General features: G+C 34.4%; 1 protein-coding gene across 1 annotated transcript in view; it reads right to left on the reverse strand.

Moving 5' to 3' along the window:
• Positions 1–17,634, reverse strand: part of PSMD14 (proteasome 26S subunit, non-ATPase 14) — a 75,673-nt gene that overhangs the window by 35,568 nt on the left and 22,471 nt on the right. The gene's annotated exons all lie outside the window — the stretch shown is intronic.

Here is a 17,634-nt window from a genome sequence, read left to right on the forward strand (position 1 = left end):
TCAAAAGCAACAAACCTCTTTTACTATAATATTCTGTGGCACAAAGTAATTTACATATAGTCCTTACCCTCAAGGTGACTAGAATCTTATAAATGTAATTCTGCAAATAGCAAACTTTTTTTTTTTCTTAATACAGGGCAGTCTAGGAAATTAAAAAAATGAGATGTGATATAACTGCTGGTCCAGTTTTGCTTAAAGTTCCCTTTCCTTGACATTTAACTCTGTTAGAAATTATATAACATGTTGGCTTTCCAAATTATCTCAAAATTCCATATTGCTCTTATAGGTTTACTCACTAAAATTAAACAATTTCCTTACTCATTACATTTCCCACTTATAGGTTTAGTTGTACTTTGTGCTTTTTGTCTATATGCTAAATTCTTTGTGGGTTTTTTTTGGGGGGGGGTTTTGTTTAAATGCTCATTAACATTTACTGGAAGCATTAAGTATAAATAATTCTATAATAAGTTTTCTCTAAGTACAAGAATCATACAAACAGTACCTGTTTCCGTAAGTACAAAGTGGTAAGAAAAATCAAATCCCTTAAATTTTATTTTTAATAATAAGTGCCAGATAATAACTTAAAAACTGACCAAGCTCTTCATGTATTCTCACCTAATGCAGCTTTATAACTTGCATTTCAAACAGACATGAATCTCAGAATGAAAACTCTAAGGTAAGCTAAAAAGCTGTCATGCCAAAACACTTGCTGAGGTTATCTTCATATAAAACATGACAATTCTGTTGATATGATAATTTTATTCATCTAAGGCAGTTAAGAAAATTTAGGAAGGTAAGGATAATAGCAAATTGTGATAAGAGGCTTTAGAAAAGTAATACTTTAAGGTCAGGATAGTGAACACTGTATTCATAAAAATTATTTCCTGGATCCAGAGCAACTTAAAAAATGCATATGGAGAAAGAATTTAAAGTGGTGTCTATACTACTTATTAATAGAGGCTGATCAACTTGTCAGAAAATATTTAAGGAAAAAAAAAGAACAGCCCTGGCCGAGTAGGTCAGTTGGTTAAAGCATTTCCCAATGTGCCAAGGTTGTGGGCTCATTCCCCAGGAGGGGCACTTACAAGAATCAACCACTGAATGCATAATGGGTGGACATAGAATCAATGTTTCTCTTTCTCTCATCAACAAATAAAAATTAAAAGGAAAAAAAAAAAGAACAGAGGAATAAAACATCACCAAAATGTATTACTGACAAAGTCCAGAAACTATTTCTGCCATCAATGAAAGAATAAACACTGTTCTGTTCAACATTATATGTAAACAGTACCTAGGCAAAGTACCTGGCATGTAATAAGAGAACTCAATAAGTATTGTTTGAAAAAAATTGAGCTACTGCAAGCCAATGGGACAGAAATAAAAAGTACCCACCAGTTACCCTGTGAGAGAGAACAAGCCATATGCAAGTAAATATGAAGATCCTTAGCCCCTCTTTTCACTATTTTCTTCTGGCTCAGAAATGTACTACCAGAAAACCATGCAGTTGTGTTTCTACTGTATGGGTGCTGTTTTTAGAGACAGCAGTCAGTAGTATTTTCTGTTGCCCCTTTCACTTCATGACTACTTTGTTTCCTAATCTAGTTAGACTAAATTCCCAGAAGATAACTTGGCAAGAAGTAGCAGAGAACTGCATCAAGGAAGGGAAGGAAGGAGGGAGGAAGGGAGGGGTGGAGGGGGGAGGGAGGAGAGGGGAGGAGAAGGGAGGGAAGGGGAGAAAGAAAAAGGGTAACCCATGTAAAACAGTGTCTATGGGTCAGATGGTAAGGACCTCAAATTAGAAGTGAGCATCAAAATCTGAGGCTATTGTTCTTCTAGATGCTCACCTGTTCAAAATAGCACACAACCAGGTAATGAAGAAGAAAACCCCATTAAAGACCCTGGAAACTGAGCTAAGAATGATATGTAAGAACCTTTACAGCTGTAAATTAAAGATGACTGAGTTGAGAAAAATGTGAGACCATGGACAATTTACACACATTGTCTTTTGGCCAACATTCCTTGGGAATAGCATTCTGATGATTCAGAGAAGAAAGTCATCTAAAAATAGGACTCATAAAATTTCAGAAAACTATTTAGTATCAGTAGAATACATGAAGGTGTCTTATCGTTGAAGTAGATAGAGGTCAGACCAAAATGATACTATAGGACAGAGAAATACAGCTGTTCCTAAGGATAAAACAAGAAATGGAAAGAATCAATAGGTCAAGACAAAGCTGAAGAAAACTTTCTTAATGAAAAGTCAACTACATGTCCAGCAATAATCAATGAAGTCAGTATTATATCTTGAAAAGTCTTTGGCAAATCTTAATTACATGGATAAAACACAATTTCTAAAACCATACGAGGCACACTAAATAACCTAAAGGCAAAAATGCAACTTTGGATTTCTTCGCAAGATTAAATGTTCAGTTTTAAGAGAGAAACCCTGAATGAAAAATCTTATACTCAATTTTTTAAAAATGTCTGAAGGCCTGCAAATATATTACTATGAGGGCTAGAAAATAAGATTCTATGTAACCTCCCTCAGAGAACTTAATAATCTAGCTGAACTCCCACAAATCAAAATTAGAACCTTAAAAATGGAAAAGGCATCATATAAAAGATCTGTGAAAACCACTAAAAACAGTTAAATAGAGACAGATCTAAATAATATAAATAACCAGCGTCCAAAACCACAGATATTATCCAACTAACTATACAAAAAGCAATGGAATAAAAGTAGTATACAAAATTCTTTATTTTACATATAGGAAGGGGAAAAAGACATCTATTATAGAAATATGGATTACAAAAATTTTCATGCACAATTTAAAAATAACCACAATAAACATTAAAATTGAATGTAAACCTTAGCAAATCAATGAAGAAAAAAAGCAAACACAGTACGAACATAAAAAGAAACAGTATAGAACCAGAAAGGGAGCAAAGAAAAACAGCAAACAACATTAAGTTAAGGTCAATTATTCTGGTAATGAAACAACATAAATAATTAAAGCCCCTTATTAAAAGTCTCTCACAATGGGTTTAAGATAGATATGCTGCTTACAAAGGAAAAAACAAAAAGACTGGTGAGATCTGTCAGTCAGCGAAGCCACATGACCACTACATTTTACTCACCCTGCCTTTCTTCAGTGTTACATTATTACATTAATAGACTTCCCAGTTTTAAATGACTTTTGTACTTCTGGGAGAACTTTCTTTATTTCACTTCGGGTTTTTGTTTCCCTATTCATAAGTGAGATTGGTCTGGCACTTTCTTTTTTCTGTAAAATTTCTCAGGTTTTGATATTATTATGCTAGATTTACAAAATGAAATGTTTCATAATTTCTCATTTTCTATGTTCTAATAATATTTATATACACTAAATTATCCATATCTTTAAAAAATTTGGAAGAGTTCATTAGTAAAACATTTATCTTTACGAAGCTGACTTTGGAGCTAATTCTTATAACTTTTTCGGTGGTATTAATTCAGGTTACCTATGTCTTGAGACTACATGGACTATTATATTGTTTCAGAGGATTCACTTCATTTAGATCTCAAATTTATCACCATATAATTGAATATATTCTATTTTAATTTTTAATACCAAAAATATGTAAAACTAAATGTTTTCCCACATCACATTATAATACCACCCAGAAAAATTATTTACATTTTTTAAAAAATGAGATCACAACAAAAACTATGCTAAAAATATTGAAGGGAACATTTCCCAATTCATTCTATGAGCCAACATTATCCTGATACCAAAGTCAGACAAAGACAGAACAAGAAAACTACAGACCAATATCTCTTATGAACATTGGTGCAAAAATTCTCAACAAAATACTAGCGAACAGAACTCAGCAGCATATTAAAAGAATTATAGACATGACCAAGTGGAATTTATGGCTGCAATGCAAGGATGGTTCAACATACAAAAACTAACCAATGTAATACACCACATTAACAGAATGAAGGAAAAAACACACACAGGATCATCTCAATTGATGCAGAAAAAGTATTTGACAAAATTCAATAGTCTTTCATGAAAAAAAAACAAAAAAAAAAACCCACCTCAACAAACTAGAAACAGAATGAAATTAGCTCAACAGAGTAAAAGCCATAGATGAAAAACACAATATCCCATAGTGAAGACCAAAAGTGTTTCCTCTAAGATCAGAAACAAAGCAAGAATCCCCTTTCTTACCACTTCTATTAAAACAGTACTGAAAGTTCTATCCTGAGCAATTAGGCAAGAAAAAGAAATAAAAGCATCCAAACTGAAAAGAAGTAAAATTACCTGTTTGCAGATGATGATCTTATATATAGAAAACCCTAAATATTCCACAACAAAAAAAACCTGTTAGAATATATGAATTCAGCAGGCTACAAAATCAACACACAAAAATCAGTTGCCTTACTATACATGAACAACAATGTGAAAAGGAAATTACAAAAACAATTCCATTTACAACAACTTAAAAAACAATAAAGTACTTAGACATTAATTTAATCAAGGAGGTAAAAGATCTGTACAATGAAAACTACAAAACATTTCTGCAAAAAACTAAAAAAGACACAAATAAATGAAAACACATCTCATGTTCATGAATTCAAGGGCTTAATACTATTAAAATGTCAGTATTATCCAAAGTGATCTATAGTTTCAATGCAATCCCTATCAAAATCCCAATGATTTTTTTGCAGAAATAGAAAAACTCATCTGAAAACTCATATGGACTCTCAAGTGATCCTGAATAGCCAAAACAATTCTGAAAAAGGCGAACAAAACTAGGACTCATTTCCTGATTTCAAAATGTAATACAAAGCTACAGTAATCAAAACAGTGTGATACTGGCATAAAGATAGACATACAGACCAATGGAATAGAATTGAGAAACAGAAATAAATCCTCACATATACAATCAAATGATTTTTAGCAAGGGTGCCAATACCATTCAATAGGGAAAGGACAGCCTTTTCAATAAATGGTGCTGGAAAAACTGGATATCCACATGCAAAAGAACGAAGCTAGAACCTTACCTAACACCATACAAAAATTAGCTCAGAGTGGATCAAGCACATAAGTGTAACACCTAAAACAATAATAGAAGAAAACAAAGGACAAAAACTTCATAACATTGATTTGGCAATGATTTCTTGAATATGACATCAAAGGCACAGGTAACAAAAGAAAAAAATACACAGTGGATTTCATTAAAATTTAAAAATTTTGTTGATCGCACTGGCCACTGTGGCTCAGTTGATTAGAGCATTGTCCTATACACTGAAGGGTCACAGGTTCGAATCCCGGTCAGGGCACATACCCAGGTTGTGATTTTGATCCCTGTTCACTGTGAGTATGAGAGACAGCCAATAGATGTTTCTCTCATACATCGATGTTTCTCCCTCTCTCCTCTCCCCTTCCTCTCTCTAGAATCAATGAGAAACACAGCCTCAGGTGAGGATTAAAAAATATATATGCATTCAAGACACTATCAACAGCCTTGGCCAGTGTGGCTCAGTTATTTGGGCAATGTCTCATGCACTGAAAGGTTGCTGGTTGGATTCCCAGTCAGGGCACATGCCCAGGTTATAGGCTCCATCCCTGATACAGGGCGTGCAGGAGGCAACTGATAGATTGTTTGCTCTCACATCGATGTTTTTCTCTCTTTTTCCTCTCCCTTCCTCTCTCTCTAAATATCAATTTTAAAAAGACACTATCAACAGAGTAAAAAGGCAACCCATAGAATGGGAGTAAATAACTGCAAATTATATATCTGACAAAGGATTACTATCCAGAATATACTAGAGAACTCTTGAAACTCAACTTAATTCAAAAATGGGCAAAGAACTTGAATTGACATTTCTCCAAAGAAGATACACAAATGGCCAACAAGGACACGAAAAGATGCTCATCACTAATCATTAGGGAAATGCCAATCAAAACTACAATGAGATTATATCCACTATGATGGCTACTATCAAGGATAGTAGGATGTGAAGAAAACAAGGATGTGAAGGAACTGGAACTCCTGTGTACCACTGGTGGGAATATAAAATGGTACAGCCACTGTGGAAAACAACATGGCAGCTCCTCAAAAAATTAAAAATACAATACATAGGATCCAGCAATTCCACTTCTGGATTTTTACCCAAAATAATCCAAAGCAGGGTCTCAAAGAGATATTTGTATACAATGTTCAGAGCAACAATATTCACAACAGTTAAAACATGGAAGCAATCCAAGAATCCATTGACAGATGAACGGATAAGCAAAATGTGGTATATACATACAAAAGAATATTATTCAGCTTTAAAAAGAAAGTAAAATCTGCAGTATGCTACAACATGGATGAACCTTGAGGACATTATGGCTCAAGTGAAATAAGCCAGTCAAAAAAAGACAAATATTGTACAAATACAAATACTGTAGGTTTTCACTTATATGATGAGTTACTTAAAGCAGTGAAAATCATAAAGGCAGAACGTATAATGATAGTTGCCAGGAGGTGGTGTTAGGGGGGTGTGGTGTTAGGGGGGTGTGGTGTTAGGAGGTGGTGTTAGGGGGGTGTGGAGAATTACGGTTTACGATAAGTTTGAGTGATTTTATATATATATATATGTGTGTATATATATATATATATATATATATATATATATATAAAAAATCTGATCTGGGTAAGAAAACACATTCTAGGTACAAACCCAACTGAACAAATAAAACAATATAAAGCTGATAACATGATCTAAAATTACTAAATACTAAAAAACTAAAAGAAAAAAAACCCCTAAAAAATAGTTGACCCGTCTATGACAAAAAGTCAATATACAAGTTAACAAAATACTAAAACCTTAATGGAAACATGGGCAAAGAATATAAAGCAATTCATTACATAACAAACATATGATGAAATAAATATGAAAAATGTCCAACCTCACTAGTTGATCTTATTTTATTTATTTTTTAAAATATGAGTTTATTGATTTCAGAGAGAGGAAAGGAGAGGGAGAGAGAGAGATAGAAACATCAATGATGAGAGAGAGTCATTGATCGGCTGCCTCCTGCATGCCCCGGACTGGGAATCGAGCCTGCAGCCGGGGCATGTGCCCTGACAGGGAATCGAACCTCGATCGCCTGGATACTAGGTCGACGCTCAACCGCTGAGCCACGCCCAGCTGGGCAGCTGATCTTCTTTAATTAAGATATGCCAATTAACACATTAAAAGACATTGTTGTTTTTGATTTTCTATCAAACAAGCTTTACAATGCTCAGTTTTGGACAGGGTATAATAAAAGAGATACTCTCAGCACTGTTGGTGGGAATATGAATTGGTATAATCTATCAGAAAAGCAACTAAGCAATGTATAGTGAGAGCCTTAAAACTGCACACACTTTTTGACCTACTTTTGCACTCCTAGAAATTATTTAAGTAAATAAGCAGAAATATGTGCATGAACCAGAACATTCATGATAGTTATTTTTAAAATAATGCAAATAACCCAGCCAGCATGGCTCAGAGGTTGAGCATCGACCTATGATCCAGGAGATGGAGGTTCGATTCCCGGTCAGGGCACATGCCCAGGTTGCAGGCTCAATCACTGGTAGGGAGTGTGCAGGAGGCAGCTGATCAATGACTCTCATCATTGATATTTCTCTCTCTCTCTCTTTCTCTCTCTCTCTCTCTCCCCTCCCCTTTTTCCTCTCTCTGAAATCAATAAAGATATATTTAAAATAAGTGCATGACACTGTAAAACATTAAAAAAAATAATGCAAATAAACCTAGGAATGAAAAAAACACCAGTAATTTAAGAATATTGTTGAAACTCCTTTCTTGGAGATCTCTGCTGTCTGTAGCCATCTTAATAATCAGCAATATTACCTTAAGTTAAAAGTATGCCAGCCTGCTGCTATACTGAATATTTTAAACTTACAATCTTGAAGGAATTCTCTCCTAATTTAAAAAGAAAACTAACCCTAGTACAGTGCGGGTGGGAATGCAGACTGGTGAAACCACTATGGAAAACAGTATGGAGGTTCCTCAAAAAATTAAAACTGGAGCTGCCTCTTGATACAGTGATCCCACTTCTAGGAATATATCCTAAGAAGCCTGAAACACTAATCAGAAAGAATATATGCACCCCTATGTTCATAGCAGCACAGTTTACAATAGCTAAGATCTGGAAACAGCCCAAGTGCCCATCAGTAGCTGAGTGGAAAAAAAAGCTGTGGGACATATACACCATGGAATACTACGCAGCTATAAAGAAGGATCTCGTACCCTTTGGGACAGTATGGATGGACCTGGAGAAAATTATGCTAAGTGAAATAAGCCAGGAAGAGAAAAACAAACATCACATGATCTCACTTATATGTGGAATCTAAAGAACTTAATAAACTGATGAACAGAATAGATTCAATGACATGGAAGCATAGATCAGACTGACGAATGTCAGAGGGGTGGGTGGATGGAGGGGAAGAGAGTAACCAAAGAATTTATATGCATGTATGCACAACCCAAGGACATGGACAATGGAGGGGAGAGGGACTGGGGAGGGGGACTGGACGGGGTGGAATGGGTCATTGGGCAGAAAAGGGACATCTGTAATATTTTAAACAAAAATAAAATAAAATAGAAGGAAAAAAAAGAAAACTAAGACAATGGAGCATGGTTGCTAAATAAATTCACATGGAAGCAGATTTCTCCCCCTTCTTGGAGTCTATGATAGCAAGAGAGGTAAATTATGAATTAACCTATAAGAAAACCACATAGGCTTCAATGTTTGCCAGAGCAAAGTATTTTATAGCATTTAAGGATGCAGCCTTTTTGGCCAGTTCTTGACTGACTGTATATAAAAGATTCCACTTCAGAAATTTCTTCATTCTCAAAATCTGAGCTATCATTGTGGGGGAAATGGCTTAAAATCATGATATATAGTAGAGGTTCAAATGAACTGGATGTGGCTTGGAAAAGATTACAGGTACAAAACAGAGATGTTCAAATATATGAGAAGTTGTCAGACAAAGTTCATACTAATAGTTCTTAAACTGCAGTCGTTGAATGAGAAACGGCATCAGCATCATCTACGAATTTGTTAGAAATGTACCTTCTTACTGAATCAGAAATTCTGGGGGCAAAGCCCAGAAATCTGGATTTTGAAAAAGCCCTCTAGGTGATTCTAATGCTCGCTAAACTATGAGAACTACTGATTTTTAGACTACATAGTCTGTAGAACTATGGTTAATGGGATGAATTTGGAATCAATGTAAGAAAAATCTTGTATTGGTCCAAGCTATCTAAAGAGGAGTTGAAGTTAATGAGTTCCTTGTAACTGGAGTTATCAAAACATAAGTTCAAGTTTATGAAAATGTTATAGAAGGGCCTCAACATTTGATAACTACTTAAGTCAGATGATTTTTTAGGTTCCCTTTCAACTTAACAATCATCATATTGTCTCCCAAGGGACATCTCAAATCCAACATCTTCAAAAATCAAACTTACCATGTTTCTTTACAAACTAACTTTCCCAACTTATAATTCTAATTATCTTGAGTCTCAAACTAGAAACCTACACAAAATTTTGTTGACTCTCCTTTGGTCTTTATATTGAATATACCACCAAGTTTTATCAAATCTTTTTTATTCTGCAGTGACAGAGATTTCAAAAAATATTCATTTTTGAAAAAAAGAGATTCAAGAAAATACCATCCAAAGAGTTTACTCCTAGTCAAGGAAGTCTGAATACACTGCCTATGTACCCTACCTCCCAAAGTTATATTGTATGTTAGAATATTAAAGACTGTAAGAAAAATCCTGGAGTGGAAAAAAATCTGTTTATCTTTGTTTAACCTAAAGTTTTCCGAATCATTCCATGGGCCACATGGTACTCTCAGAGAAAATCTGGAGTTCTTTCTCAGGCCCTGAAAAATTTATTATTTTTCAAATGTAAAGGCAGAGATCAATTCCAGGCTCCAAATAATATATGTGCTTAGCACTTTAGCTACATGGTTAGATGAAGGCTTCAAGAAGCTTATGATGTAGTTAGAAAAGCAGAGAAAACACACATTGGCACAGATTACCAGGACTAAATGCAATTTCTGACCTCTAGCAGAGTGTTCTTTCCACTTCAGTATACCATTTCATTTTCAGATGCCCAAATGTACTTTTATTCTGGAAGCTTAGTTCCTTTCCTTTGTTTACAATTTTAGAATCCTCTGCCACCTAGAGCCATTTCCTATTAAAGAAAATGGAAATAAGACTTGGGATACTGATCCTACACAAAAGCAGTTAGTATGCCCACAGGGAACAGAGAACACTTGAAGAGCCTCCATATATTTTCTGAAATGTAGATGGCTACATTGAGTTTTGCAGAGTAAAACACACTACTGGATTTACTTACTAAATAGTGCATACCCTACTACAAAAACAAAAATATGCCTTTTTATTAAAATACACTGTAGGAAATTTAAGTCACAAAAACATGTGGGGCTGCTTTTTAAAATCATATGTAATGACAAATTCTACATGTTCTATGCATAGGATGAAAAAAAATCTGAATAACTGAACAAAATTTGAATTACTTCAATCATCATTCTTTTATTATTTTTCATTTTATTTTTTCCCATCACCATTTATCCCCCCATACCCTCTTCTACCTCCATTCAATCATCTTTCATTCACTGAGAATTCATGCTTAAGAAACAAAGCTAAATGCTGGGTAAGCTAAAGTGAAAACTGTACGATATAAATCAAATGAAAACCTGGGCCCAAATATTTTTGAACTTTAAAAATTAGCTTAGGCTATTACTATTATAAAAAATAAATAATAGAGAAAATGTTTTTTTCCTGATGCTTAATCAACAGCATAGCTCTAAAATTATCAGCTTATATAGCGTGTGAACTATTCAAGTTAACTCTGCTGACCTTATAACAACTATTTTACCACCACAATAAACAAGTACAGAAAGTCATTTTTTTGGAGACTGAACATGATGTAACTTAAAACTTCAAGGTCCTTTAATAACAACTGTTAGAATAACTGAAGGCACTGGTATAACTAAAGCGGTATTAAGCAAAAGAAAAAAACTAAAGAAAATTGGTCTATTTCACACAATGCCACTATAAAACAGAAACACATCACTGACAACAAACAGATAAAATACGAAACATCTGAATGTTGTGCTTCATAGGTTACTGCTACAGAACCTTAAATGAATGTTACAATTTGAAAATTGGAATATGATTTAGTTATATACTGCTGTAAAAAACATGAAACTAAATGCACATACCCCCCTCATATAAACAAGAAATTGAAATAATTACCTTTGCTATATATCTCTTAATATTTAATTCCTATAGGCAACTTTGAAATCACTTAAGTCTCTTTAAAATAAGTTTGTTTTAAATTTTTTGTTTTTAAATAATCTTTATTGATTTCAGAGAGGAATGGAGAGGGAGAAAGAGAGCTAGAAACATCAATGATGAGAGAGTCATTGATTGAGCCCGCAACCGGGCATGTGCCCTGACCGGAAATCGAACCCCGATCGCCTGGATCCTAGGTCGACGCTCAACCCCTGAGCCACGCCCGGCCGGGCAAAATAAGTTTGTTTTAAAATGGGGGGAAACCCCATTCCTGTAAACTGACTAAGATTGTAAATCAGCCACCTATTGCAACTGTGGGGTAAATAAATGAGCCACAGGCACAAGGAGTGAGATCAACCTTTATACATACATGAAAATCTACCCAACCAATGAGACATAATACCTATGATGGGCTCCACAGAGGCATCAAACCTACCTCTGCACAATGAGTTTTCATCTGCCACACCTAGCAAAACAGAAATCATTATCCAGGCCCACAAATTTTAAGTGTGGTTAAATTAAATGAGACATGGGTTAAGTTTTTTGTTTTATTTTTTCCATTTAGATAGGCTAAAATTTGATCCAGCATAAAAAGGTGTGACTTTTACTTGGGTAGCCCTTGTTGACTAAGTGTTAAAAAAAAAGGCATTTGCCATTATAACAGGATAAAAACTAACGACTCAAAGTGTTACCTACTCAGGCCTTTTAACAAATTTGTTAACACTATTAGTTATATTACTCCACCTTTCTCTTAGTGTGAACTGGTATCAATTACTTAGCCAATTTTATTATGTTATTAAAGTACCTGCTGATTAAACATGAACCAAAGTGTCAGCTGAATGAAATGTAAAATAAAGAGTATCACTGAACTTCAACACTCCAAAAATAACTGAAATTATATAGTTATTTTGGGAAATGACATTTGAAAATTTGTAAAAAGAGTTGTAGGAGTAAATATTACATAGGACTTATTTTTATACTGGCTATATTTAAAGGTATATATTTGGTCCTGCATTATAGAATTATGTTGAAAGGTCTAGTAAAATACGTATTTTTCAACAAAGAGAAAATAAACTGTATAAACAAACAAAGGTGACTACTTCAAAAACAAAATAAAACCTAAACATATATTAAATAGTTAACAGAAAATAATTCTTTTTTTTAAACTTTATTTTTATTCTTGACACTATCACAGATGTCCCCTTCCCCTCTTTATTCACCTCCACCCCAGCCCCTGACCCCCTTCCCTCTGGCCATCACCTCACTGTTGTCTGTGCAGAAAAGAATTCTTAATTCATGGTATCCAATATAACCCTCAATAAATTCTGTCAAAAATTTTAAATTTTGATGAAATTAGCACTTTGTTTCCTCAATTAAAAAAAAAGAAAAAAAAGCACACACAAGACAAATTCAAACATATATAAATAACTACCGCTGTACTGTTTATCTCTTACCCAGAAAGGTAAGAAACAACCTTTTAATACTTTAATTTTGTGAGTATTAAACAACTAGTGTGAAAAAAAAGCTGCATGTAAACTATTTCTACTGCCTGAGCTTCAATGACTAGCTGAGGCAACCTGTTATAGGAGGTGTTAATTGGCAATAGGAGTACAAGTCAGAAGCATGTTCCCCATCGTCCTAACCCAGCAAGGCTAGGTCATTAAAGTGGAAATGAATTCTTTCATGTCGACTTAACCCTTTCAATGTATGATTTCAGCTGTTTCCTCTCAATTACTTTTAAAAACTTGTTACTTTTTAGAGTTAAAAAAAAAAATGTTCAAAAAAAAAAAAAGTCCTTTGGCTGACAGTTCCAATGACTACATTATTCAGAGGAGAAGAACAGAACAATTTAATTGCAGTGTATTATTGCAACTCTCCCCTTTGAAAAACATATAAACTAATTGTATTTGCTTATTTTAACACTGAAAAGAAGATACAAGATATAGTGTATAGAAATAGCTCAGAACCATTTAGTCACAGAGAGTTTTGATCTACATTTCTGTTTAAGGATCCAACAACTATCCCATGATGATAACTTAATCACCTTAACCTTGGGGTAGAGCAGTACTAATTTTTTTATTCCCATAATGTTGGTACAAAAATACCCAATATAAAAATGTTTTGAAACATATATGTTAAACACTTTTCTAATTATGTTTCCTTATTCTGGTAAGGTGCATAGTCACAGCATATCCTGATGACTGGTAGCCAAAAAGAAAGCCAAAATTCCTTTTATGGCATGATCTCAGGTTTCCAGATGGCACATTAATTCTTAAAAAAAAAAAAAAAAAGGGACAAAAAGAAAAATAATGGAAATGTCAAAATAATGATGTATTGCTTTGAAATGCTGTATTTATAAATGCTAATATTCCCATATACTTTAAACATTATAAGCATTTAAAATAAAACTCAATTACATTACATAAATAATAGTATGATTTTAAAATTAACATATATATGCTGCATCTTTGATTTCTGAGTAATCTTGAAAGTATTCTTTAATAAAAATGTCAGACTAAGAACCAAACACTAAAAATACCTGTAATACCTAACACTATGTAGCTTGTGATAAATCAATTAAAAATTACCAACATGACAATGGAGACATAATACCACACACTGTTGTAATGTGGCTGGGCTCTCGAGTAAATATAACCAATAATATACTTATTAGAAATTTGATCAGCAAGGGCTTAGATAATAATGGCAATAAAATGGTTCAAGGATGTCAAAAAATAAGAATTATACTATATTCCTACATCATATTCTATATTCCTTTCCCTACCTCACCCATCTCCTTCTCTCAAGTCTTCCAATTATATGACAGTTTTTGCTTCTCTGAAAACTTTCTTTCCCTAGACCTACTGAGCTCCTTCAATACAGAAGCCAATATTTCAAGAATATAAAAATTTCAGTGGGGAACAGGCAGTGGGGTGAGGCAATGTAATAGTAATAGGAAGGGAAAGGGGAAGATGGTACCATTACCTGATTATAAAGACACCTGATCAAAGTAACATAAGGGCTAATGGCCTAGTGCCCAATGACCAACTGTGAAATTTCTTTAAGACCACCCTTGATACTCACTTTGAAACAATTTTCACCTACCTGAAAATGTGTGAGTGAAATATGCCATAAGCACCAATTGGTCTCACCAGAACAGGGACTATCTCCCACACTGGGTGGCTTTCATTCTGCTCCACAGTAATGAGGAAGGAGCAAGTACAATGTTTGGCTACCTTTGCTATAAAGCATAATCATTCACGGGATTGGTCAGAATTCAGAAACCATAAGATAACTACAAATTTTTAGGAATGGCTATAATACATTATCTTTTACAACTGGAAATAGGGTCCCAGAATGAAGCAGAGCCTTGAATGCCCTACAAAAGAACATTAAGGTATCAGAACTGTTTCATAAAAGGCCCTATACCTGGCTTTGGCCTTAAAGTGTTTATGTCATAAGCGGCCCCTTCTTCTTTTACACTGTTCAACTACAGTACTATTTATTTATTTATGCATTTAAATTACAAAACATGTAAAATATAGTCAGCTACAAATGAACTGGTTATTTTGGGAAGCATTCATAATCTATTAGTCAATCTTCTAAATTATACTATTCAAAGCCATGTATGGAAAGTTACACACACATACATAAAATGAATGTTTTTATTTATTCACTCAACAGCCACAGACCTGTGAACCCACTTGTCATGAACTGGCTATATAAAAGCAGATAGGCTTCTGCTCTTAAAAGGTTCACAAACTAGAGGCAGTGAAGAAAGAGAAAAACCTTAACTGTAACAAAGTAGATTAAGTGCAAAAAAAAGAGGCATGTATACAGGGCACAGAAATCAGAACTATTTATTTGATAAAATCTTCCCTTATGCTAAGGACTGAACACTGTAGAGCTTTTCCAAGCAAAAATTGGGAGAGGGGAGTAATGGGCAAAGCCATTGACAGAAAAGAAAATTACACACTTAAAGGCACAGAGACATGAAAGAGCAATCATCCTACACATAACCATTCAAAGTTTTTTAAACAATAAAATGGGCTGACTAAAGCATGAATTCTTAAAAAGTCAAACATGAATACTGCTTCACTTTCAATGGGTGTTTTTCTGAAGATATGACTTTTTTTAAAAAAAAAGGTCACCTTTAAAAGTAAAGTGCCCTTTCTTATCCACTTTTGCCTTTATGAAAAATATTCAGCACTTCAGAATATAAATCAAACAGTTTGAAGTTCTCTGACCTGCTTAAAAGAAATAGTTACAAGACAAATAAAGGAGATGTGTTTTTCCATACAAAATGTTGTCTTACAGTAATATGTAATGTCTCTTCCGTTTACAGAATGTGTACAAGTATTACATTTGACTCATAGTCTTGAGGCCTGAGGCTATTTCTCTTTAACATTCTCAGAACAAAATATTCTTTCAAAAAATAATATTATAAACACCTGATTATCTTACATCCAAGTAATGGGTATCAATGGAAGAGAAGACAGTTCAAGGCTGGGATTAGCTGGATCACCGATCAAAGGAGCTGAAGGTTAAGTGGATGCTACTGTGATCAGCTGTTAGATCCACTAAACAGCCATAAAGCCAGGCCCTAGAGGCTTTAACAAAGAATACTAATAACCTTGCCTGTTTGGGTGTACTTTGCTTTATATTTTTTTCAAATACATTATATTTCTATCTTGCTTTATATTTTTCAAATATGTGATTTAGAAAATCTAATAAAAGACGACCAAGGAACAATATATAAGAAACAGAGCACTACACAAAAGAGAAGGAACCCAAAAAATGGGTGAACATGAGCATGGCTAGGAGAAAAAAAAGAAAAGAAAAAAAAAGAAAAAACTTGGGAAAGCTCTGTGTGCCACACACAAGGACATGCATCAGGTATATATTGAATTAATTAGATGTGATGCTAGTCCTTAAAATGTATGTAGAAGACAGAAAATACAAGTAAATATAAAAATGAATACATAGCCCAGCCGGGCGTGGCTCAATGGTTGAGCGTCAACCTAGGATCCAGGCGATAGGGGTTCAATTCCTGGTCAGGGCACATGCCCGGGTTGTGGGCTCAATCAATGACTCTGTCATCATTGATGTTTCTATCTCTCTCTCCCTCTCCCTTCCTCTCTCTGAAATCAATAAAGATATATTTAAAAAAAAAAAAAAAAAAAAGAATACATAATTGCAACTTGGGTTTGGTACCAAAATAATAAAAGAATAAATAAGCCTTTAGAACATAATAAAAACAAGGTCTTATTTTTTAGAGCCTTCCCAGAAAGCAAATAAATAATGAACACGTAAACCAGTGGTTCTTAATCCTGTTTATTCCTCAGAATTACCTGGAGAATTTAAACAATTCTGATGCCTGGGCCCACCCTCAGAGATGCTGATTTAAACTACTCTGGAGTAAGGCCCCAAAATCTTTATTTTTTAGCACCTCAAGTGATTCTTTGTTATTATTCTGTTATTATTTTTAAGAGTTAAGCATCCTTGCCAAATGGTCACTCAATTCCCTCTTATAAAAAGAGCACAAATGAAAGTTACATCTTTTTTTTTTTTTTTTTTTTAAATATATCTTTATTGATTTCAGAGAGAGGAAGGGAGAGAGAAAGACAGAAACATCAATGATGAGAGAGTCATTGATCAGCTGCCTCCTGCACACCCCTGACTGGGAATCGAGCCCGCAACCCAGGCATGTGCCCTGACAGGGAATCGAACCCTGATCGCCTGGATCCTAGGTCGTAGGTTGATGCTCAACTGCTGAGCCACACCCGGCCAGGCAGAAGTTACATCTTGATATATACACATCATATTTTTATTTTCACTGGAAATCAGAATCTACTTTGAAATAGCTTCTCTTCCCAAATGCTTATCTAATCATTCATTAACCAACAAATGTCATTTACTTTATTCAGGACAACATTCACAGTTCAGGGCATACTGTGTGTAAGACCCTGCTGGTCTCTACAACGTCTGCCCCTGCTGGTCTCTACAACATCTGCCCCTAGTATAACTAATAGTGGACTCACCATGCATGCCCTGATAGCACTCTTCAGATGCACTGGATTTTCTCTGCTATGCACTTTTCTCCTCATCAGGTCATTAAAGTCCCCATTAAGTAAAACACTCTGTAAGGGCTCAGCATTCACTTATTTGTAACTTCACATAGCATCTGGATCAGTGCTCTGCGTACTACCTATTATCATTCCCTGACAGAATATCTTAAAAGTCAGAAAATTAACAGGAGGCTA

This window comes from Miniopterus schreibersii (genome assembly GCF_964146895.1).
Source record: "Miniopterus schreibersii genome assembly, chromosome: 7".
Classification (NCBI taxonomy): domain Eukaryota; kingdom Metazoa; phylum Chordata; class Mammalia; order Chiroptera; family Miniopteridae; genus Miniopterus; species Miniopterus schreibersii.